We start from the raw sequence: 26,760 nt of genomic DNA on the forward strand, positions 1-26,760 counted from the left end.
TCATCAAAATTTAAAACCTTTTTTTTTTCAGGATGCTGTGATGAATAGAAAGAACAGCAATTATCTGAAATAAAAAGCTTTTGTAACATTATACACTATACTGTTCAAAAAGCTTGGAATATTTTTTGGAGGGAAAAGAATAGAAATTAATATTTTTATTTAGCAAGGATGCTTTAAATTGATCAAAAGTGATGAGACATTTATAATGTTACAAAAGATTTCTATTTCAAATGAATGCTGTTCTTCTAAACTTTTTATTCAAAGAACCCTGAAAAAAAAAAAATTGTACTTAGCTTTTTTTTATCATAATAATAATAAAAAAAAAAAAATTGAGCAGCAAATTAATATTAGAATGATTTTTTGAAAGACCATGTGACTGGAGTAATGATGCAAAAAATTCAGCTTTGATATCGCAGGAATAAATTACATTTTAAAATATATTCAAATAGAAAACAGTTCTTTTAAATAGTAAAAATATTTTTAAATTTTACTGTTTGGATCAAATAAATGCAGATTGATGAGCAGAAGAGACATCTTTAGAAAACATTAAAAATATTATTGTTCAAAAACTTTTGACTGGTAGTTTATTACATTTTTCAGCTGTCAAGCTACACAATATTTTACAACCTGAACTAAATTCAGCTTGTCATAAAAACATCAAATTATAGCAGATATTTTAAGGTGACTTACTGACCTTAACATACAGTAATAAGGATTAACAGGGGTTCTCTCTACAATATTATAGTGATTTTATGGTCAAAATGTCTCACATCTTGAAAAAACATTATATCCTGAAAGATTAGTTCACTGAAAAATGAAAACTTATAATTTAAACTTCTTGGACATTCTGAACTGTTAAAGTGGAAGCTATAAAAATAAATCCATATAAATCGAGTGGTTTAATCCAAGTCTTTCAACGAGAAACAATCGCTTTACATGATGAACACATTTAATCTAGGGGTCTATTGACATAAAAACATTGATCAAATGAACGTACATGAAGCACATCAATTAGACTATGGTAAAGAGAAGCTCAAACATGTTGACTGACACACAACAACAATGAGGTTTGTTTTTGTGCGTCAACCAAGCACTCTTGCATTTACTATATTTTATTCTTATTGACCTGGAATGACATAAAAGTAGGGTTGTGTCTGAACAGTGAAAACGTTTTCGGAAAGGCACAGAAAATAAATAGCGCGTTCTACAGAGCCACTAAATGGCTAACGTTAGCCTGTTCCATTATAGTACATTAAAAATTTCACTTACCACATAAACAGAGTAAGGGGAGATGATAGATATAACAATAGTGAATGATTTGCAGATCCTGAGCAGCACTGACAAACATCTAATCTTGAAAAATGTGTGGTAAATCCTGCCACTGCGTAGTAAGCACAGAGTACTGCTCGCGAATCTTGAAAGTGAAAGTAAAAAGCGAACGAGCACTAAAATTTCGATGCCCCAAATAATAATAACGGCTCACTGATTCCTGTAATTTATATACAGTCTAATTACTCAACAATATAATTGCGAGAGAAAGCATTGAAATACATATTTTCTAATTTAGACAGATTTATTTTGGTATTGAAAATACAACACTCTTGAGACAATCTCAATTTTGCTCCTCTTTTTCAAGTACTACATTCTCTTGAGGAAAGACAGAGACCTCCATCTCTGTACCCTATGTATTGTTTCATGCCATAAACAGATGTGCCAGCCTGTAACGCTCAACAAAGGAGGAGGAAAAGAGAAGGAGGCAGCGCAGAGAACTTCCACTCCCCAGCATACAGAGCGCTGACAGCCTCCTGTTCTCTCCTCCAGCGATACCATTTAAAGTCCGCAGGGATGACTCCCTACTGGAAAGCTTTGCTGCCATCAACACAACTGAGAAGAGACTCTCTATCTGGGACAGTTGGAGGGTTATAGGGAGTTTTGTTTGTTTGTGATTCAACAGAACTAAAAATACCATGTTTGATCACTGACACCAAATGAACATCTGAAGACTCGTGTTCGGGAGAGTTTACTCATCCAAACAGAAAAGAATCGCAGTCGATCGCTTCAGTCCCTGAAGGGAACAACAACAGGGATAAAAGTTAAACTGCAGCACCAGCATGTGTTGTGTTTCCGGTTCTGACAACCAACGTCTCAATCTGGCTTCTAAACTATCTTGACTTTATCAGATGTGCTGTGTGGTTCGGCCAGCTTCAACCGTTTCAAAAATCAAATCTTCACTCAGAAATTAAAATTATCTCATGATTTACTCACCCTCAAGCCATCCTAGGTGTATGAGACTTTCTTCTTTCAGACAAATACAAATGGAGTTGTATTTAAAAAAAAGCTTTATAATGGCAGTGAATGGGTGTTGAGATTTTGAAGTCCAATAAAGTGCATCCATCCATCATAAAAAGTAGTCCACACAGCTCCGGGGGGTGTTAATAATAGGGTTCGTACTGTAAAATGAAATTCCAGGACTTTGAAGGAATTTTCAAGCACTACGTTTTTGATTTTCAAGGACTTCAATCAGAGATCTCTCTCATTGAACAATGAATTCTAAAAAAGAGAAATAGATTAATACAAATATACTAATAAAAAATGGCAAAAATAAAGTGAAGCAAATGCAAAATATTACAAAGTATACTACACTTTTAGTATAGTAAATCCACTGTTAATTTGCTCAAGGGATTTGTATTTGTGTATACTTTCTTTTTTCTTTTTTGTTTTTATAGCTGTACTGCAACAGTTTGATGTTTTATACTGTTTAAGGAAAAAAAATAAATAAATAAAAAGATTTGCGAACTCCGAAAATATACACCGAACACCGAAGTTGATCCGTGCTCCGAAGTTCCGATCTAAATCAAATGATACACGTTCCATGCTCTAAAGTCCCGATCTGAATTTGATTTAAATTGGAACTTCCAATCGCATATCGCAAATCTTTTAATATGAATTATTCAATTCGCTAAATCATTCACAAACCCGTTCCCATCTAAATCAAATGATTTGCGATACACGCTCCAAAGTCCCGACCTGAATCAAATGATTAACGATACGCAAAGTTCCAATCTAAATCAAATGATTTGTGATACACGAACCAGTTGGAGCGCTTCGAAATAGTGAATCATTTTGTGACACAATGGTTTAACTCATTCAGAGTTTCGAAAAGCTTTTAGTTTTATCAGGTTTTTGCTAGTGAATCGCTTGAAATTAATGAAAAGTCATGAGTTTGACTCAATCAGAGCGGTTTGGAGCGGAGTGAATCAATTGATTTGGTTCATCTGTTCCTCTTTTAACATCTTCAGCCATATTTAGTCATCCGCTGGAACGCCACTCTCTCATAAACACGAGAGTTCAGATTACGGTTTATAAAATTTAAAATATGGATATTTTTCTTACATAAACACATCGATTTACCTCAGAAGGCCTTTATTATCTCCCAAGAGCTGTGTGGAGTACTTTTTATAATGGATGGATGCACTTTATTAGACTTCAAAATCTCAACACCCATTCACTGCCATTATAAAACTTGGAGGAGCCATGATATTTTTTTAATATAACTCTGATTGTATTCATCTGAAAGAAGAAAGTCCTATACACCTAAAATGGTCAAATCATAGGGTAATTTTCATTTTTGGGTAAACTGTCCCTTTAAGTTAAATACATTCAAATTTCATACAATTTATGATACACATGCATTCACAATGCTAAACAGCTTAAACCATTGATGGACATTCTCAGTTAAAGGCTGAGAGTATATGCAAACAATACTAACATAGTCTGAAAAACACTATCTATGGCTGTAATACAACATGTGAAAATGTCACTTTGAAGGAAAACCTTAACTGATTTGATCCTCTGCACAGCACTGGTGTATACTTAAATTTAGATAAACATAACAAAGCCCAAAAAATGATTCTGGCTATAGTTGAGAAAAAAAAAAAAAGACCTTAAAACTAGGTCATGGCGATTCACTGTGTGTGACGAACTAAATAAACTTGTTGGAAAACAGGTGTGATGGCAAACAATGCTAATACTACAAAGCACTTACTAAAAAGTAGTTCACAACTGGACTAATTATCCCGAAACCAAATTTCTTTTCTTGCAGATGCAGATACATTGACATTTATCCCTCATGATCATGTAACCACAGGCATTCCTCGTTGACGTGAACTTATTATTAGACGCACTGACATGACTGCATCAGAAAACATGACATCCCAAAACTCCCAAACTCAGATTTAATAGCTACTTGTTGGAGCCTGAAGTTCATGAGATCATCTATTCAAGCCTGGCTAGACCTGGTATAGCCTTGTTGATGGACAATAATGAAAAGAAAAGTCACCAAGGACTCCTTCATAAATAAATGCCTGGGCTGTCCTAACAAAAAGGGCCTTAACATCAAATAGAGCTGCAGACTGCGACCGAAATGATTGTCAAGCAATTCTGTAATTTAATCAACTAAAAAAAAAAGTCTACATAGGCAGAAGAAATGGATGAATATGACTAAAGAGTCATCAGGATTCTGTGCTTCTTATTAGACAGCACATCAATAGTGTGGACAAACTGTTGGCAGAGGCTACGACAGCAGCAATTTTCCAAATAGCTTGCAAGGGGATTGGCACTGGATCGCATTAACCTGGACATTCTGTGGCTCCGCCACAGTAACGATGAGTGTATATAGACACACCTATATGTTTATTCTTGTATGTACCATCTTTGAGAAGTGGAGTGAACCTGTTTGGATTTACGTCACCACAAACCTGAGCAGAACTGCCTTTTAGAAGCTAGAAAATGCGTGCATACACCCACACAAGTAATGACTCAAAAAAATCAGTTGACTTTGCCCCACTGATGAAGTTGTCAGAGAGCCCTTGGTGTGCAGTACGCATCCGCTGACGGGTTGGATATCAGTGGAAGAGACGGCAGTGTCTGGCTGACAGGAGACTGACAGTCTGGCTTCCTTAAAATGCAGAGACGACAACACTGGAAATTGAAAGGAAGAACCAAAAATCTTCAGACTTTACGGTTTTAGCAGGCAGCGAGTAAAGCGCCCCACTGATCATTAGTATGAAATGTTCTCAAGCTGTGATTCTCAAGCGTATGTTTGAACTGAACTAAAGCTGTGAATTCAAAGAGGCAATGTTGAGATTTGATAGGCCAATGACAAAGAAGAGTGTCTAAATCAAGAGAAAGAAATAATCTTGTTTAAAACGTGCCGAGTACTTGTAAATGTAATGCCTGCACCATCTATAGTTTCATGACAGAACTTCTTCTCTAATTTCTTCACTAAAGTTTAAATGTGTTAAAAGTGTCATGCGGTGTAACCAAGTTGAAATGAATAGCCTATTTTCCTTACAGCTTGAATACATGTGTGTGTATAACACTTTACAGAAAGGTTTATAAATATGGGTCAAAATAAAAAAGGTAGTTTTTTTTAAAACTCATGAACTATTATAAATATCATTATGTCTTTGGGTTGCACCACATGACATTTCACAACCTAACTGCCATAAAAGGATCAAATTACCTGTCAAATTCAAATATTTAAAACAAAAATGTATTACAAACAGAACAACCCCATAAAATAGAAAAAAAGCACTATTTTAATCTAAGAAATAATTTCCAACAAACTTCTAAATGAGTTATGATTGTGATACTTATTTGATAATTACTATTACTATATTACTATATTAACTTGCAGCCACTTAAAAAAATATTTTAAAAAATTATATTATTTAGTCAAGTCATTCCAGACTAAAATAAAATAAATAGAAAAATCACAATTGCAAAATAAAAACCATAAAAGTTTTGACTGAAGGCCTTCTTCAATAAAAAATAAACATATATAAAAAATAAAATATAATAAAAAAAATGTGAATTTTAATTCTGAATTTAAAATGATGATAACATTTATGATACTTATTTAACTACAAAAAATAAAAATAAAAAAATGTCTGTACACTGATGAAATTAAAATAAAATTAAAATAAAATAAAATATAAAATAAAATAAAGTAGAAAAATCACAGAGATTTTGACTGAAACCCTTCTACAGTGAAAAATAAACATATTAAAAAAATAAACATTTAAAATGATTATGATAATGATTATGATACTTATTTGATAATTACTATATCAGTACAGTTTTATTAACTTACGGTCCACTCAAAAAAACATAAAAAAAAGTCTGTACACTAAACAGATATCCATATATTGTTTAGTCAAGTCATTCCAAAATAAAAAAAAACAAATAAAATAAAATAAAACAAAATAAAACAAAACAGAAGTTTAGATCGAAAGCCCTCTTCAGTGAAAAATAAACATTAAACATGAATTTTAATTTGAATTTAAACTGATTATGATAATGATTATGATACTTATTTGATAATTACTATAACAGGAGAGTTTTATCAACTTACGGTACCCTCAAAAAATATAAAAATGGTCTGTAGACAAATAAAATAAAATAAAATAAAATAAAATAAAATAAAATAAAATAAAATAAAATAAAATAAAATAAAATAAAATAAAATAAAATAAAATAAACAGAAGTTTAGATTGAACGCCCTCTTCGGTGAAAAATAAATATTAAACATGAATTTTTCACTAAAAGCCTTACTTTTTTAGTGAAAAAAATATAAAAATGGTCTGTAGACTAATAAAATAAAATAATATTAAAATCAAAAAAAAAGCCTTAAAAAAATAAACATATTTAAAAAAAAAAATTAAACATGAATGTTCATTTTGAATTTAAAAAGATGCTCATCATAGAAGATGTGCATTCATTGTGTATTCAACTCTGCATTTTTAAAGTTCCTGCAAAACATCTTAAAATGCAGAAGATACACTAGTCTTGAGCCTCCTGCTCCAACTGTGAGAAGGATACTGTGGAAGTGGCTTACAGCAGGTTAACACTGCGCCTACCAAAAGACAGAGAGTTAAACTTGCCAAACAAAGCCCAACAGACATCTCCAGAGAACAGCAGAGGAGGGAGACTCAATCCATCATTCTCCTGGAGTAGACAAAGAGGCAGCTTGCACCAAAGCTTCATGTGCCATCCCTGTAATCTTGTGGCTTGAAAAGCTCAGAGGGATCAAGACTGGTGACACACCCTGTGCTTGTAGGGCCCTCGAACACTGGCAAGGGCACGGCTTCTGCATCGGTCCAGGGGTCTTTGAAGGGTTCGTATAATGACTAGCCTTGCCGTTAAGAACAATGTCCTCGCTTGACCCTCCTATACGAACCGGAGCGCGCTTCAAGCCGAGGGGAATTGCATCATAATCATACGTTAAGGCTCGCCACGTAAATCCAACCTTCGCGCTCATCTGATGGCACCGAGCCCGAATGCAGCTCCAAGGTGAAATGAGTTAAATATCTGGGTGGGGGGTGGTGGCTCGCCAAGCCAAAATACACAAGAGTGTGTGGAGCTGTAGCGAGCAACCCACAGCTATTACCCAACACTACTGATTACAGTGTGGAGAGATCCCTAAGGCCGATGAGGATCGTGGTTATGCAGAACAGATGGGCCTTTATTAGCAGCGAGTGTCTGAGGGAGATTTGCAGGAGATTCGGTGTTTACAGCCTCTTCAGCTGACGATAATGAGCCCGAAGACGAAACGTCAGCTAGTGAGAACGAGCAGAGACAGGAAGTGAAGGAAATGAAACCAATCAGTGCTGCTGGAGAATATGTGAAAGACTTGAAAACAGTCTAGCGAGGAAACGCAAAAAACAAGCGGCGGATGAGAAGGGGGGTGGGGATGGCAACGAGCTCATGACTGAGATACAGAGAGCAAGAGAGGAGGAGGAGGAGGAGATGGAGGAGGAGGGGAGATCGACATTCTCTCCTCCCCAGAGCCGCAGGCCTGGTCTCCAGCCACTGTCCCAGATGGCTTGACGGAGAGAGGGAAAGAGAGATGTTCCTGCCACTCATAAGCTCTACAATTACTGAGAACGTAATGGTCTTAAAGTACCAACATCAAACAGGCCCAAAAAGCCGACGTCCATTTACAGAAGCTGATCATATTCATGAATCTTTTAAACTGACAGCCACTTCAAGTGGCCACAGGGAGAGCGCTGTATAATAAACACATTAAGCGGCAAACGGCGGATCTGGAGCGGCTCACGGCCGCGGGACGCTCGCGGCTGAAAACTTAGAGAGATGAATGGATTTCCCTTATCTGTCCATCAGAAGTGTACTGTTTGCTCTAGCGAGGGGTCTGTCGGTGCTTTTCGCATTGCTGGGTTAACTGTACTCCCGTAACTGAAAGTGTAACGGAGAGGGGGTTAAATGTCTGATGTGTATTGATGGGTTTTGGGTTACAAGAGGCACAGATGCAGTGAGAAAAATCAATAAACTTCTCTAGTGCATGCTAGGTGGGAGGGTCCATATCCTGCAGCTGACAAACCGAGCTTGGAAGATTAGGCCGTCGACAAGTTTAAATACCACCTCAGGGTTTTGTCGAGAACTTGTGTTCCAACCTCTCTGAATTAAGTTTATATAACAAGGGTATTGTAAATAGCTACCTCACATTGATGTTCTAGTACAACAACTTAACCTACGCTAAATAATACTGAAGTAGATGTGTTTGCCACATCCAGAAAGCTAAATGCAGTTTTTAGAGGTTTCCTTAAATGCAAAGGTCTACCAGTCCAAACTAGTTCAGGAAAGCATTTAGCTAACAGAGTGCTCCAGGGATGACACATTTTTGTAAGCCAACCTGGAAGTTAGCATCACCCTGGATTCCTCAAAAAAAATTATGGTTAATTATAAAAAATAAGCACTCTGACCAAAAGTTTATGATTCTTTCATGTCGTCATCAAGACAATCAGAAATTCGGAAACTCAACTTCTATTACACTGTTAAAAACACAATTTGTTGAGTCAACAAATAATTTGTTACCCTGCAGACTTAAAATTTTAAGTTCAGTCAACTCAAGATATTAATTAAGACAACTAAGAAAACTTAGATATTTGAGTTGACTAAACAAACAAATTGGTTTGTTAAACTTAAAAGCTTGTTACCCAGTTGCCTTAAAATTTTAAGTTGAATGAACTCAAATATCTAAGTTGTCACTTAGTACAACTTAACATTTCAAGTTGACTAAACTTTTGAGTTGACTGAACTTGGATAACAGCTGGATAACAACTTATTTTAAGTTGAATCAACAAATTGTTTTTTACAGTGCAGTTGCTGACAACTTTTTCAACTGATTTAAAATCAGAAATTTGGAAAGTTCAAGTTCGAATAGTTTACAAGAGTGTGAGTATAAATGCAACAAGGCTGTAGATAATCTCTAAAAAATGCTGGGGTTTTTTTTTTTTTTTTTTACCCAAATGCTGGGTTCAGCCTGTAGGGTCATTTTATTAGGTTGTTTTTAATATTTTTACCCAGGTGCTGGGTAGTTTTTCTGTAACTAGGCTACTGGGTTATTTTTTCTACCCAGCCATTGGGTTGAGCTTGTCTCCAACTTATGGAGTCAGTCACAGCTTCTGTAAAATATGAGTGAAACACGTGGTGGCGGTCTGAGATTCACAGATTCACACCCAAATACATTCAATTTGTCTTATATTTTTGTCCATGGGTTTTCTTGCTTAATAGATGTCCATTTGATTATTGCGGTGTCTCTATAATTCTGTGTGTCATTTTCAGTTTTCAGCCCATTTTAAGCCAGCAATATAATAATATTCAAACAATAGTTGATAATAAAACAACCCAGCATGTTGGGTAAAAACAGCATGTGTTCTGTCCAATATTTACCCAACGCTGGGTTGCCAAATTTTTTTTAGCGTGTGGTATTTCTTTGTTTGGTATTGTGACGTTTAAAGGTTTAGTTCACCCAAAAATGAAAATTCTGTCATTATTACTCATCCTTATGCTGTTCCACAACCGTAAGACCTTTTATTTATATTCAGAACACATATTAAGATATTGTTGATGAAATCTGAGAGGTTTATGACCTTGCATAGACAGCAACACAACAGCCACGTTTAAGGCCCAGAAAGGTAAGGACATCGATAAAATAGTCCACGAATGCATGCCGAGGATTGACCCAGAAAAGAAGAAAATGTTGAATAAAGTCGTTTTTTGTTTTCTTTGCACATAAAAATATACATATACACTCGCAGCTTCATAACATTACAGTTGAACCACTGATGTCACATAAACTATTTTAACGATGTTCCTACTACCTTTCTGAGCTTTGAACGTAATAGTTGCGTTGCGGTCTATAAAAGTTCGGAAAGCTCTCGGATTTAATCCAGAATATCTTAATTTCAAAGTTTGAAATTTTCTAATTTTCTAATTTTTTTTTGTTCAAATATGAACAAAGATCTTATGGGTTTGGAACCACATGAAGGTGAGTAATTAATGACAGAATTTTCTTTTCAAACTCCTCTTCAAAAAGTAGAATATTGTGAATAAAAACTAAAAATTCTTGATCTTGTGTTAACCACAGACCTTATTTCAGACATTTAACCAATTGATTTCAACACAATGGAACTCATTTAAAAGAGGAAAAAAAAACTGACTAGTTTTGATTAAAAAATATCCAATATCATTGTATATGCACACTGCATAGGAAAATGCTGTCAACAACATTAGCGCTTTAGCACTAGCATTAACTGTCTACTGTTTGTTTTCTTTTTCAGGTCAGCTACTGTAATGGCGCAACAACAGCAAAAGAATCTTGCAGAGCAAGTTATACCTTATAAACACGGTTACTGCTAGTTACCTGAATAACAACACATCCAGGTTAATAGCACAGACATTTGACGCCAAATCTATAACCTCATTCATGAATAAGGTTTCTTCTTGCCACAGTAACACAAGAATGCACATCAAATATGTACTATGGCCTACATGACTGAAATCTACAGCTATACATTCAACTCTATCAAAATAAGTCCAAGACAGACAGCTCAAATATGTATTTGTGGGATGTAAATACACATGCAAGTAATGCACAGTTAACTGTTTAAGGCTTTTTAATAAGTGATCTTGATTTCTAAATAAAGGGTACGTTCCTTTAAGGGCTATAGATGAGTGGATGGCATGGTTAACTTGCATTAATATATATAGAGTGTCTTTGCAAGATATGGACAGCGTTGAGGAGTTGACACCGCGTGCAACGCTCAGCATAACCTGACACATGGGCTGGAATGCATATACAGAAAACAAGTTGCTTGAAGATCTTTCAATAATATTACATAATCATCTGGATACAATGCTTGTGCACTTGACATTCAAATGATATACTGCCAGCCAAATTTTAAATCAAATGCCACATTTTGGTGCTGTAGCATGTTATGTGAATCACAAAACCTGCTCAGAGCACATCTTGAGAAACGTGAGCATTATAGACACTTCCGATAGGCCCTAATATGAACACATACAGTCTGCGGTGGTTTCTAATAAACTCTTTTACATAATGGCATAATATTTTAGGCTGTTACATGTTCTCACACAAAGTTAATTGCACAAAAATAGTCTATGCGGTTCATCACCTTCAGATGAGAGAATGATGAATATATTTTTAAAAAACTATTAACCAACATATTTACAGTAGCTTTAATTTCAAATTAATTTGTGATATGCTATGTTCAATGTGTCTGCCTAAAGATTGTGCGTATTAATCTCACAATGTAAGTGACGAGAACAAAACAGACAATTAAACTGTTAATCTCAATTAATTGGATGACAATTAACCGTCATCTGAAATTTCACACTTGAAGCACTCAAAAAGAAGCACTTTGGCTTTGGTTTTTCTAAGGTGTATGCAACGGCCAGTTCATGGAGGAGGGGAGGAGAGAGAGAGCCGTGTGCAAACAGCTTATCCTCACTGTCATCTGCTCCTAATGACAGCTGACAAACTACTAATGCAAATCCCATCTGAGCGACTACAGTTGCCCCACCCCCAGCTTCCCTCGCCCTCCTCTCCATACAGGAAAATCCAGCCCCGGCAACCCCTCCCACCCCGCTACAAAACACAGCGAATGATCCACGCTCGAAAATTCCTCCTCTCTGACGATCTGCTCACAGCGAGCGCTCTTCTTTTTAAACCAAGACAATACCCTGCTCTTCAGTCACATGACAGGAGAGAGCAATGGTTCAAGCAGAGCAGGTGGTGACTGTGGCATCCACATGCAGCCAAACACATGCTCTCTTTTGCGCCTGCTATTCTGAGTGCAACTGACTGGAGTTGTAGAATCAAACTATTGATTGATTCTCTGAATGCCTGTTAGTAATTTAAAATAAATATATAAATGTATAACATTATTAATTGTAAAAATGGATGTGACCCTGGATCACAAAACCAGTCATAAGCAGCACGGGTATATTTGTAGTGAGTCAATACATTGTATGGGTCAAAATTATTGATTTTTCTTTTATGCCAAAAATCATTAGGATATTAAGTAAAGATCATGTTCCATAAAGATATTTAGTAAATTTCCTACGTAAATATACCAAAACTTAATTTTTGATTAATAATATGCATTGCATTTTCTCAGATTCCAGATTTCCATGATTTTCAGTTCTATCTTGGCCAAATATTGTCAATATTGTCCTATCCTAACAAACCATACATCAGTGGAAAGCTTATTTATTCAACTTTCAAATGATGCATAAATCTCAATTTCCAAAAATTGACCCTTATGACTAGTTTTGTGCTCCAGGGTCCCATAATTTTTTTTATTAATGTTTTAATACATTCGTATAAAATATTTAAATATATCTAAAATATAAATATATTAAGAAATACATGTTATATATTCGTAAATACTTAAATACTATATGATATATAATATAATATATAATAATATATAAATACATAATAATACATAAATACTAACACACACATATATATATATATATATATATATATATATATATATATATATATATATATATATATATATATATATATATATATATATATATATATATATATATATATATATATATACACACACACACACATATATATACACACACACACAAATAAATATATAAATATAAATGCATTAGCAAATATAGAATGTTATTAGTTATAAATACATAAATATATATATATATATATATATATATATATATATATATATATATATATATATATATATATATTAATATAAATAAAAAATAAAAATATATTTCAACATTTAAATTCATTTTTAATGCATTTGTATAAAATATCTGAATATCAAAAATATAAATCTTTAATCTATATAGAAATATGTATGATGCACATCTATGTACTTAAAAAAATATAAATATAAATACATTTTAGATTTGTTGTTACATTATATTAGTAAATATATCAATACATAATGATATAAATGTATACAACACTATTAATTGTAAAAATAAATTTCAAATTGAATTTAATTTTTTAACACGTTCATATAAAATGTAAGTATATATTTTATATTCATAAATTATATATATATATAAAACATTAGTAAATATATAAATATACCATGTTATTAATTATAGTATATAATGTATAGTACTGTTATTTGTAAAATTAAAAATTCCAATTTTAAATTAATTTGGATACATTACAAAATGTATATACTGCATATCATGTATTCATTTCTCCTTTTTATTTACATATTATATAAAAAATATATAAACATAAATTTTACTTTTTTTATCTTATGTTAGTAAACAACACATTAAACGGTTACAAACAGACTTAAACATATGAAATATATAAAATGTTGAATCAAATTTTTATATATTATAGATTTTTTTATAAATGGCTATAAATACAGATCCAGTGCCAGAATATATATTTAAAAAAAAAAGGATTTAACAAAACAAAATCTACAACAAGTTTCAAAATCTGTTAACATGGTTCATTTAATTACAATTTAAAAAAATATGATAAACCCTCTAAGTATCTTCTTTCGTCAGAACCTACAATGCTGATGTAATTTCTTTGGCTTATTTCACTGGTTAACAGGTTAAAGTTTTACTGACACAACAATTCATATTTTTAAAATGGAGGTCCCTGGTTTGGCTGAGAGTCTGGGCTTTTAAAAGTTAGAAACCGCAGTTATAGAGAAATAAAAGACAGAAGGAAAAATGGAAGTGCTCAAGGATGCAAACAAGAGAAAACAAGGTTCCTTTTTTGCTGCTCAAACCAAATACAGAAAGGAAATGATGTCACGCCTCCCACACAAACCACACTAACTCACACTTTCATTTGTTTTGCCGTATATCACACAAGTGTTTTCTTCATCTTCTCACCATGTAGTTTCATAAACACACATTAGACCTTCAACATCATGTATTAACCAACCATTTGATAGAGGAAAGTGTGAAAAAAAGTGTCTTTGTGGTTATCACAGGTTGCTAAGCTCACCTTGGCTTCAGTCCAGACTCGGCCTCAGGGCATTTCTGCAGCAGTGGGACCAGTGGAAATCTTTGGGCATTATTCACTTCTCTCAATCTGTGGAAAAGCAAAACCATCCAGTCAAAATCTCAACCAAGGCTCAACAAGCAATGCAATACAGCACATGTCAAAACCTTATTAATATAGCTTTCTGCAAACAACCTTCACGTTTTGAGGCCACGCTATCGACTGACCTCTGTGGAAGTAAACATTAAGGTTTGTATGACGTCAGATTCGATGACATCACTTCCCTGTCTGTCTTGTGCGAGCAGAGCCCTGTCAGCTGCGAGTACGGCACTTGAGCTGTCCTCTATCAGAGAGCTATCAGCCAACCGAAGAGACAGCTGAGTATTCCCAGACCTGTCAGGAAGAGTGTGGCTATTCTTAATAACGACACCTTGCCGGCACCGGCTCCGAGAGGACCAACCGCGCTCGGGTGTTACTGAGAAGACCCACAGAGGTCAACGATTGGGTAATATTCATGGTTTATGTCCTTGGGACCCATATGGAGAAGCCTTTGCTTATAATTTGTCCAAAAAGAAACAAGAACAGCTAATGGATATCAATTCTAACTGCATGTGAATAGTTCAGTTCCAAAATAAGATACTGCTCACAAGTGGTTGATAGTGGTTTGCCATATGTGCATCTTTCAAATCAAGATTCTTCTTCTTTTTTTAATGAAAGACGATAGCTAGTTCTGATGTAGTTAGTAAAACACAATGAAACCATCCAGTCATGTTTTTCAGGCAATTAGCTTAAGTGAACTACCATATGAGAGCGATCCGTTTCTACAAACTTGTTGAAAAATGAAGAGTTGGATATAAGTTTTAATCAGCCATCTCAGTCCTGGCCTTCTCAATAATGACAAGGGGGAAAGATCTAATTGATCCCACAGTACTCTTTATACTCTTAGTCCGTCTGTTAAAAAGTTAATGAAAGCTGAACGACACAAAGGACAGTTGAATCAGCACACTTTAAGTGAGCTCAAAAGACAAAATGAGGAAAATACAACATTAGGCATTTGAGAGAGGAGAAGGTTTTACAAAATATGTTCAAATGTTTGGCTACCTGGTCTCATGATGAAAACGCACCTCTGGGAAATTTTTCGCAAGACGCGAAATACGTACCAAGAAGTACACTGATGAAATGGCGGTAAAACAGCGAGTACTTATAATCGTTTTGTACACAGTTATGATAACAGCTCCATATGTTTCGCTTTCCAGACGTAACAAGCTTGCTCGGTAGCTTAGCTGGCACAGAATTAGACTTAGGATGTAAAATCGTTGGGTATGAATCCTGTGAAAAAAATGACTTATGATAAAAGAGCTGAAACACATTCAATTTTTTAGAGTTGTAGCACCACTCAACGGACATTTCAAGTCAGAACTGCGGTGACACGTACAAAGCCAATGCCAAATAAAACGTACCATATGTACGTTCATCTGTTCCAGGGCAAAAAAACTCCATTTGTTTATCACCACCCAGTGGACATTTCACACTGAATATGTCATGAAAGGTACATGGCAGTACAGATTTCGGATCTTGCAGAAAAGTTCCCACAGGTACATTTTCATCATGAGACCAGGTTGGTTTGGGGTCAGTATATTTTAAAAAAGACATTGGATGCCCATTTTCCACAAGTTGGAATGATTCTTTTTTCGTTTCTGTTTAAAAATCCTCAATGGTCGTGTAAACAACACCTTTTTACCTTGTCAAAAACAGCTCTGTTTGCAGCAACCCATTTCAGTGCATGTCTCTTTAAATGACAACAAAAAAGCTACTGTCCACCCTGCCCCCTCTTTGTTTTTTTGTGTATTTGGTGGCACGTTACCATCAAAAACAAACCTAAACCACTGCGTCCTCAGTGGCTCTGATGTTGGGAGAAAATGAAGACTCTTATGTTCACTTTTACATCCGAATACAAAACACCTGCATTGCATACGAGACAATGCTGTCGCTACAGCTGCTCGGGCACAGAGAAAATGGCGGACAGCATACAAGCGGCTGAGGGAAATATGCTAATACAGGACAGTCAACGGTTGTGGGCGTGGTCTGAGAAACATGACATCATACTGCTCAGAAAACCAAAACGGCTTAATAATTGAGACCGTTTAGGATTTTTCGGGATTAAAAAAAAAGGAGTGAATGGATTTTTATCATTGTAGGGTAGTGAATTTTGCATCCAATGTCCCCTTTAATATTTCAAAAAGACGTTTCAGTGCATGTCTCTTTAAAAGATAATGAGCTACTGCTCACCCTGCTCCACTCTTCCATTTTTTGTGTATTTGATTTACCATCAAAAACAAAATGAATCCATTCATCCCTTACGTTCACTTTTACATCCAAATACAAAACACCTGCATTGCTTACGAGGCGATGTAGCTACAGCTGCTCGAGCGTAGAGAAAATGCCAGATAGCGTACAACTGTCTGAGGGCAGGAATATGCTAATATGACACAGTCCAACAGCGATCGTGGGCGTGGCCTGAACAATATGATGTCATACTGCTCAGAAAATCAAAACAGCTTGATAATTGAGACTCTTTAGTTTTTCTGGGGATAAAAAAGGAGAAGTGACTGGATTTTTAATCATTGTAGGGTGGTGAATTTTTTATCCGATGTCCCCTTTAATATAAAAAAAAAAGACGTATGGTGCATTTTTCTTTAAATTATAATGAACTACTGCTCACCCCACCCGACTCTTCCATTTTTTTGTGTATTTGGTGGTGCGTTACCGTCAAAAACAATACTAATCTACTGCATCCTTGGTGGCTCTAATGTTGGAAGAAAATGAAGACTCTTATATTCACTTTTACATCCAAATACAAAACACCTGCATTGCTTACAAGACACTGCTGTCGCCACAGCTGCTTGTGCACAGAGAAAATGGCGGACAGCATACAACTGGCTGAGGGAATTATACTAATATATGACAGTCAGTCAACTGTTGTGGGTGGGGCCTGAGCATTATGACATCATACTGCTCAGGAAATCAAAACGGCTTGACAATTGAGACTACTTAGGTTTTTTGGTGATAAAAAAAGGAGTGAACGGATTAGTCACGGAAAGAACAATGATACTGTGACAAACAGTATAACTGCAATTTGAAGTAAGTGTTTTCATTTTAATAAATTTTAAAAAGCTATTTATTATGGCAAAGCTTCATTTTCAGCAGTGTTCAGAGTCACATGATCCTTCAGAAATCATTCTAATATGCTGATTTGGTGCTCAGGCTAAATTTCATGATATTATCAATACTTTCAAAAACCCAAATGGTGCTAGAATCCCCAAACTGGTATAAGGCAATCATCACAAACTTTTTTTGAAGACTATTAAGGGACAGAAAATGAGCTCAACATCATTAGAAAGGGGAAAAATTGGAGGGGGGAAAAAAATAACAGGAAGAGAAGGAAAAAAAAAAAATGACAATCATCATCAGGTTGGTAAAGATTTAATAGTGTTACACACGTCTTCAGGGCCTCTGGTTCCACAAGGGAATCGTTTCAAGCTTATTAGATAGTAACATGAAGTACGCCTTTTTAATTATGTTCAGCAAGTAATTAGTGGAAAAAAGGGTTTAAATCATCTCCCCGATCCCAGAATTAGCCTCTGAGAAGAAAAAAAATTACTTGCCGCAGTAAGTATCATTCAACAAAGTTGAAAGCGCGTGTGGAAACAGCCAGAATTCTCCCATTGTGAGCAAATGCCTTTAAAGGGGTTGTTGACTTATGCAGAAGCTCTCCTGGGAGCTTGTGAACAAATACCTGAGGGGAGGGCCATCCGCAGCGCTGTCACATGATGTCATGTGCTGACCAGATATTGCTACATGTAGTTTCACAGCAGCCGCCCTGCTACAACACCATGCGCGCAGTGACAACGACACAAAGGGAGAACAAAAGACCTAGCGCTGGGTTTCTGATGGCTACATTAAATAACAAGAACGCTCTGGGCAGGTGTTTCTATAAATAATAATAAAAATAATAAATTCACTACATAGTTACACAAGCGTGTAAATGGGTTATCCATCTAAGTGGGAAACAGAGAAATCATGTGGCCTGTGTAAAAAAAAAAAAAAGGTACATTAAAATTAATCTAGCATATCCAAATCACTATTAGTCAAAATTATGTACAGAGAAACGCATCAGATGCGTTCTGAAAGACTTCATTTATCTTCTCATTGGTCAGGGGGAAGTTAAAAAAAGGCTTTTCTGAGGCCGGAGGAATTTCCCTCAGTTTCTTGTGTCACATGTTTGTTCTAGCCCACGGCAGATCTTAACCCGATTGGTCACTGTAGTTATGGGGTCTCTCAACCATAGTAAATCAGTCAACCGACTGAGTCAGCTGTCACCAAAGGAAGCTTTTTGTTTTTGTGGAAATGTCTTTCAAACCCAAAAAGTCACAAGCTTTTTTTTATGATCACAGCATCTCAACTGAATCAAACGGTCACAACTGTAGATAAACTTCTAATGAGGTTTCATAACAGCTGCTCTTTACTTTTCAATTACAGTTCAACAGTCCACACCAAAGGGCCTGGACACACACACATGCAGCAGACCACACACCGTGGATCTATTCCTAACGAACATGCTGTGATAGAGTGGGACGTCCTGCAAGCCTTTCCCCTAGACCCTCAGTCTCTCTCCATCTGCAGTCTGGGTCAAAAGTTCATGTCAGTGTTACAGTTGCATGTGTAACAACACCACAGACCATATTCCCCATCATCTCAACCACTGGCCACTGTGAGGCTTAATACAACAACAGCACAGAAATGATTGGCTGAACACTTGTTCTTCTTTATAATGTCACTTTAGGAATATTTCCCTATGGATTGGAGTAAAGAGACATCTTGCATACACATTAGAAACTGAGAGGACAGGACATTTCACGAAAATCAAATTTACAAGAAAACATGGTAATTTGGGGATTCAAAACTTCCTACCTAGTTGGTAAAATGTGGGAACGGATCTGAGCTGTTTTGGTTGTGTGTAGCATCTACAGCTCTGCACATCCTTCAGTTTTTCTTTAGTTTTGCTTCAGCTGTCTGAGAGACTGTCACAGAGTCATGCACACATGAAGACAAAGTGCTCATAGTATTGAAGTATTGAGTACTGAATGTCTTCTTCCTGCTTCATAGGCCTTGAATGGTTAAATACGCACACTTGCATGTGTCAAAATGCCCATTTTTGTAAGTATCCTCATAAACACAGTAATGTAGGTCTTAAGTGAAAGCAAACAGCTGAGAAAGAAAACACATGTGTAACAGTATATTGAATCCGGGCGGCTCTTAAAGTGACAGCAGTCTAATATTCCTGCCGTCTGTCATTCATGTTAATAAAACAACAAAACAGAAAATCTCTCACTTCTCTTGACTAAATTACTTTTGTATTAATATGATTTAATTTACATGTGTAGCATTTCTTATGTATTTGCTCTACTGTAGGTGTCCTTTTGCTTGTAATTATTTTATTATTCTTTTTTAACCCTCAAAGAGAGAGACAGCCGCCCGCGGCTACAAATAACTATTGTTTTTAAATATGTAATAACTTTTAAACCACTAATCCAATCTGAATGCTTTAAAAAGCACCACAAAGCTGAGATTCTCCTCTTTTTTTGACTCATTTGTATATTCAGAGGCTTCGTAGTGAACGTGATTACTATATCACATTTTGATCGCATTGATTCGTCAGAGGAAACCAATGCATTTTGTGCCTCTGAACCAAGCAGGAACGATTGTTGACGCTTAGTCCCACCCCCGTGCCCGGATTGGTTCAAACTGTCATATATTCAACCAATAAACATAGTTTTTGGACTTCTGAACCACCAATAAGCATGCTTCTTTGGAAATTTAAACAAACTCAAATTGAAAGTAAAGTGTGTCGTACGTGCATGAGAACAAACAGAAAATAACACATTTGCATGTCAGCACTCTCACGCAGAACAACACAGGACAGAGCACTTTGACATAAAACAAAACAAAAACAAGGATGAAACACATCAGATAAAGCACTGAAAGTTATATTGTCACGTGGCTATCGGTGCCCCCAAAATGACTAAATAAAGCTGAAATAAAATAAAATATTATTTTATTCTATTTAGTTTTTATATTATTAGATGAAAAACTAATGGTGCATTAGTTGAATTTTAGGTTGAAGTACTAATATGTCTGAAAAAAAGCTGAAATTAAAAAAAATATATAGCTATATAGAAATATGCATTTTTAAATCAATGACAAAATAAAATAAATATTTGTCACACTTTATTTTAAGGTCCAATTCTCACCATTAGCAAACTACTAACTACAACTTTTGCCTCAAAAAGCTCCTAATTCACTGCTTATAAATAGTAATCTAAATGTTAAGTTTAGGCATTGGGTACGATTAGGGATGTAGAATATGGTCATGCAGAATATGTGCTTTCTAAATTAAGCAACTAGTTTAATAGTGAGAACTGGTCCCTATACTAAAGTGTTACCAAAATGACAAAAGCACCTAACAAAATGAATAAAACTGAAAATGAAAGCTGAAAATAAAAGCTGATTCAAAATATTAGTAAAAACGACAATACTTAAGAATAAAGAACACATATTGACTATTAACTTCAACTTTTCCCTCAATAAACTCCTAATTTGCTGCTTATTAATAGTCAGTAAGGAAGTTGTTAAGTTTCGGTATAGGTAGTTTTAAGAGCTCTAAAATATGATCGTGCAAAATAAGACATTAATATAGCATTTATAAATACTAATAAACAGCCAATATGCTAGTAATATGCATGCTAATATGCAACTAGTTAATAGTGAGAATAGGTCCTTAAAATAAAGGGTAACACTTTAGTATAGTGAACAATTCTCACTATTAAAGAAGTAGTTCACTTCCAGAACAAAAATTTACATATAACTCACCCCTTGTCATCCAAGATCTTCATGTCTTTCTTTCTTTAATCGATAAGAAATTATGTTTATGTTTATATTATGTGATAAGCATTTGAGATTAAAAAATATATAAATTGTCAATTTGTTTTGAGAATGACCGATTGTTTTGCTAGATAAGACCCTTTTTCCTTGGCTAGGTCATTTAGAGCCCTTTGAAGTTGCATTTAAACTGCATTTTGGAAATTCAAATTTGGGGGCACCATTGACGTCCACTGTATTTAGATTATTCCTGAAATGCTTTCCTCAAGAAACATAATTTCTTTACGACTGAAGACAGAAGGACATGAACATCTTGGATGACAAGGGGTTGAGTAAATTTAAATTATCTGTGAATTTTTGTTCTGAAAGTGAGCTATTCCTTTAATTAGTTGCTTATTAGCATGCCTATTCATTTCATATTGGCTATTTTTTAGTACTTAATAAAGCACATTCTGCATGACCATATTCTAGATCCCTAATCCTACCCAATATCTAAATTTAACAACTACCTTACTAACTTCTAATAAGCAGCAAATGAGTAGTTTATTGAGGCCAAAGTAATAGTTTGTTAAAAGCGAGAACTGGACCTTAAAATAAAGTGTAACCAAATAAAGTGTTACCGTAAATAATACAAGTTTATTTTAGACAAGGTTCATGAATGTTGTTTCAAATCTTAACTACTGGAATGTGTCACTCATACTTCGAATTACATTTTACATTTACTCCGTTAGCAAACTTCCGTCATAAATTAATGCAGGCTCTGCAAAGGGACTGTAATTGAAGGATGCGACAGTTCATACTATACTGAACCCAAGAGCAAACCCAAAGCCCACAAGCTGTTACTCATTTCACACAAAGCTATTTACATAAAAATCTTAAAAGACACAGTAGCAAAAAAACCTGCCCGTTTAATTCCAAGAGTCGCATAGAAAGGGGGCAGTTTTAGTCCCCCGCCAAAAAACAATAAAATTACACATGGACCCCAAGGAAGAAATGGAATGCTACGCTCACAAAATAATGCCATTCAAAAAGGAGTCCAAACCCTACAGCGCCTCATACTTTTGAGAAGTCTCACGTATTCAGTCAAGTTCACTTAGCAGCTCTTTGACTAGACGTGAGTGGGATTGTCTAAACCCTGTGTTTGAGGGTAAGTGATCCTGCTCTCTCCCCCATGATCCTCTCTGTTTCCTCCTGGCCCGAAGCAGGTGCAAGTCATCTCAGTGGGGATGTCACTAAAGGCTTATGTCAGGGGAAAGCAGCCAGCTAATCGTACCACTCAAGGGCTAAAGATTAGATTGGCTGCGCAGATTCTTTTACTCACTCAAAACTGACCACAATGGGCCAGATGCGGAGGCCAAATACAAATTTAACCTTCCATGTCAACATTTTCACTGGCAATCCATCAACTTCTTGATTGTATTAGTCAGACAAAGATTTAAAGCCTCAGCGAAGTAAATAACATCACCACACTGTACAGGCCAATGGAGCTAATCAAATGATACACACTTAACCAGACTTTTACATTTTCGGAAGAAAATCTGATTTGCACAATACTTACTGCCACATGCCACAGAGTCCCTACCCGCTTGCCAACGCTTACCTTAATTTAACGTCACTAAATATTGTCCACTAAACAATGTTGATAAAATTTTCTTGCTCTGTAGACATAGTTCCTTATCTTAAAAGGAAGCCAAAGCCATGCATCTAGCAGTAAACGTGCTGCTCGGCACCACCAACCTGGCCGTTAATGTTTCAGGTTATTGCAGTATTAAAGCTGTAAATTCCACAGCATGGTGACTTCACAGAGGTAATCATTTCTCCCTAAACATGACTGACCGCGTGACTCTTCCAACACCTCATTTCAATAATATATTTGTAAACGCGTGCATCCCCTTTTCTGTATGTTGAATGTGATAGCTTGTAACCACATTCACACGTGAACCCGTGACAAAACTCCTGAGCAGTAAAGATTGAGTAATTTCTAAAAAAAAGGACAAACAGCAAAGCTACTACGGGCTATAAAAGGTGTGAAGTCATCATTAATTTGTACAAAAACCACTTTGACTAAAGCAGCTGTAATGAAACACTATGAAAATCCATCAAAAAATTATTTTCATTCTCAGCTGTGACCAGTGTGAAAAACCCAACATTAGCAGATATCCCATGAGGCAGCGTTCTCCTCTCAGTTGCTAAGGTACAGTCACAAACCACAGCACTGTTGGCCACGTCTCAGTGAATTTTGGAGGATTTTAACATTTGAGTTGAGTAGGTACAAAAAGAAATTGCTACAAGCCCAGAAAACAGAAATCCGAGTCCTCCAAATACAAATCTCTTTGCAACCTATGAAATTTATTTTAATGCTTGTAATGCATATGTATTGCATATGTTGTAAATGTTGAAAAATAAGTTTGGTGTTGTCAACTGGTAGACTGGCACTATCGCCTCTATCATGGTTACAAGTTCACTTGACATTGCTGTGCTACGTGGTTATGAAAACGTAACGTTTGCATGCGTTTTTAAGCATTGCGGTTTAAAATCAAGTGGTTTTGATCTGCTAAACGCAATTGGCAACGAAAAAGAACTCATTTTGCTATTTGCACACTGTCTAAGAGACTGTTTCTGAGCACTGTCTGAAAGGCGTGCTCACACAAAGGCAGTGCTCATGGAGCGCGGGAGTTTTGAACAGAGTAATTTTTGCTGCTTTAAAGGCCTTGAACGGTTACACACACACACACTTGTCAAAATGCCTGTCTTTGCAAGTATCTTTGTAAACAGTAATTTAGGTCTTATGTGAAAGCAAACAGCTGAGAAAGAAAACACGTGTTAACAGTATATTGAATGTCAGCAGCTCTTAAAGTGATAGCAGTCTAATATTCCAGCTGTCTGTCATTCGTGTTAGTCAAACAACAAAAGAGAGAATATAGCTGCAAGCAGCGATTACCGGGGTTCAATTGCTTTGAGGCATTTATGCTCATATGAAAAATGATATTATTTAGCTTGCCTGTAACCACCTAAATCATTGATTTAAAAAGCATTTTTGGCAAATCCAGGTAATTTACCATAGAAATATTATGTTTTTTTAAAGTTAATGACTGTTACAGTGCCAGCTGTGGTCCGATCACCTTAAAACTTTACTTGCTTGTTTAGAATCACCTGTCGCATGCGCTCAGCAGGTTTCGTTAAGTTGAGTCCTTTAGGCTTTATAGGATTTTGGGTGAATTTGGACAGGCCCCTTTTTTAAACGACCCTTTTATAGCTTCCCAAAGGGTAAATTTTATATATAAAATATTTATTTATTAACATATTATTGATCTAGAGAGCCCAGAGAATTGTACTGTGGTGTTTCTTAACAGATTGAGCAAAAAAGGACTAGGACTAGTTTGTAAAAGTAGGTTTTTGACATCTTCTCAATCATTTAATCACAGATTTGATTGACAGCATTGGTTCTAGAGGCAAAGTTGTCCAGAATGAGGAGTTCCTTGTATGATATGAAAAACAACGCAATGTACAATAGTTTACATCCTTAAAAAATGTGATATCGCCTCCCAGCGCTGATTTTTCTCAGACCTTTGGTGCCATGAGTCGAACAGGCCCACCGAGTTTCATTCCGACCAGCCTCTTAATCTTGTGTAACAGGTGCTCAAAATGTGTCAGCCAATGGCTGCCATGTTTTTTGAGATACGCAAGTGTCTTCATAGACACTAGTGGCATTTTGGACCAAGACCGTGTGCACCGATTTTCATGTTGAAAGAACAAATGGTTATGCAGTTATAGCCATTTTTATGTTTGTTTGTTTTTGCGGAGTTTTGCTGAGATACCTCATTCCGTTCAGGAGTTACAGGCCCTGTCAAACATTTTGGCATCCCTTTGCGACGTTGAGTCACACACCGCCTTTTTTGAGGATCATTGATATTCACTCTCCAGAGAATCTTTTTGCACTGGTTTAGTTACGATTGCATGAAAAACGTACGACTATTTTGAGCCAAGGTTTCCAACAACATGAGACACTTGAGCCTGCGACTGATGGTTTAGGAGTTATGAGCGATTCTGTACTTTTGCTCGCTGTAGCGCTCAGGCTGATTGGGACGAGCCTTGGTCAAGTTGTAGGTTGGTGGGAGTACTACCATCCCTCCAAGTTTCTAGTTTCTACGACTTATGGTTTGGTCCACTAGTATGAAAAATCCATTAAAATTAAATTCAAATATAAAATATCCAAATAAACCATCCCTATTGATCAACACCAGATATGAAACTGATATATCGCTCATCAATTACAAAATCCTTTCATGGTACAACATTCAGCTGACAAACGCTACTTTTGAGACACAAGGCCCATCGCCTTCATGAAAGTCCCTCTGTGTGAATGAGTTTTTCTAGAGGTATCCATCCTCACACTCTTCCTGCTCTGCCTCACATATCAATGATCGGTTTCCGTTTAGTGAATGTGTTGTCAGCTCCAATTCCACATGCGATTATCATTCTCTCTTCTCTCCATCTGGGAGCCCACGCGTACCCTTTTTTGGATATGAGCCATCTCCACAATGGCCAGACTCACTAAGGCGGCTTTGTGTTTTTCTAAATTGTGAGTACTGTAAATCTAACTGCTTTATTTAACATTTCAGTGACTCAGAAGTGGGTGGCGAGACAAGGGAGATCTATAATACCTAAAGAAAGCTATCAGTTTGCATTCCCATTCATCACAATGGTGTCTGAACTATGTCATTAATGTAAGAGTAAAAACATTTCAAATGTATATAGCATGCAAACAACTTTTTGAATGGATTTCAATGAGGGACTTTATGCTCTGATGTCGTCTTGGAATAAAGAGAAGGCTTTTCTGCCCAGTTAAATAAACACTATTAGCTGCAAGAAGGCAAAGTCCTGCATTATATGATTAGGAATACTAATCATTTTTTCAGGAGGACACGTAATTGGACAAGACAGGGCAAATAGTGAAAGGCTGGACTGAAAAATAAAAAAAATGCCAGTCGACATCAAGGCTGTAAAATTGCATTACAGCTTCCGGTTGTCAACTACCATGATTATACAAAATTAGTGCTTTGGCCACTCAAGCTTACGGCTTAGAAAATAAACCATAATGTCATGATTGCAACTCCAGGCCATTTACTGTAAGATGACTTTAGAGACAAAAATAAACAGCGTAACTTACTGGGCTGTAAATACTAAGCATGCATTGTTGCAGATGACAGTTTGCAGTGAAAGAACTTTTCTGCTTGAGAGTCAAAGCAAACATTAGCACCAGGTCCAGAGGAAAAAAATAAATAAATTATGATACACTTGAACGGGCTACTCTGCAATTTACTCTGTGAAGTCAATAAAATTAATGTGTTACAGCATAATCTTATGAATGGCTGATTGATTCTAACCGAATCATAAAATTCCACTTCTTTTGCCTGTTTTATGTCTCACAAACATCACAAGACAAGTACATGAATCTTGCCTTG

General features: G+C 35.8%; 1 protein-coding gene across 5 annotated transcripts in view; it reads right to left on the reverse strand.

The window, feature by feature from the left end:
• ncoa2 (nuclear receptor coactivator 2) overlaps positions 1 to 26,760 on the reverse strand; it is a 128,665-nt gene that overhangs the window by 83,272 nt on the left and 18,633 nt on the right. For all 5 annotated transcript variants that reach the window (XM_051097755.1, XM_051097757.1, XM_051097756.1 and 2 more), the window contains exon 2: positions 14,360 to 14,446. The gene's annotated coding sequence lies outside the window, so the exon portion shown is untranslated. The remainder of the gene's footprint in view (positions 1 to 14,359; positions 14,447 to 26,760) is intronic.

This window comes from Labeo rohita, chromosome 24 (genome assembly GCF_022985175.1).
Source record: "Labeo rohita strain BAU-BD-2019 chromosome 24, IGBB_LRoh.1.0, whole genome shotgun sequence".
Lineage (NCBI taxonomy): Eukaryota > Metazoa > Chordata > Actinopteri > Cypriniformes > Cyprinidae > Labeo > Labeo rohita.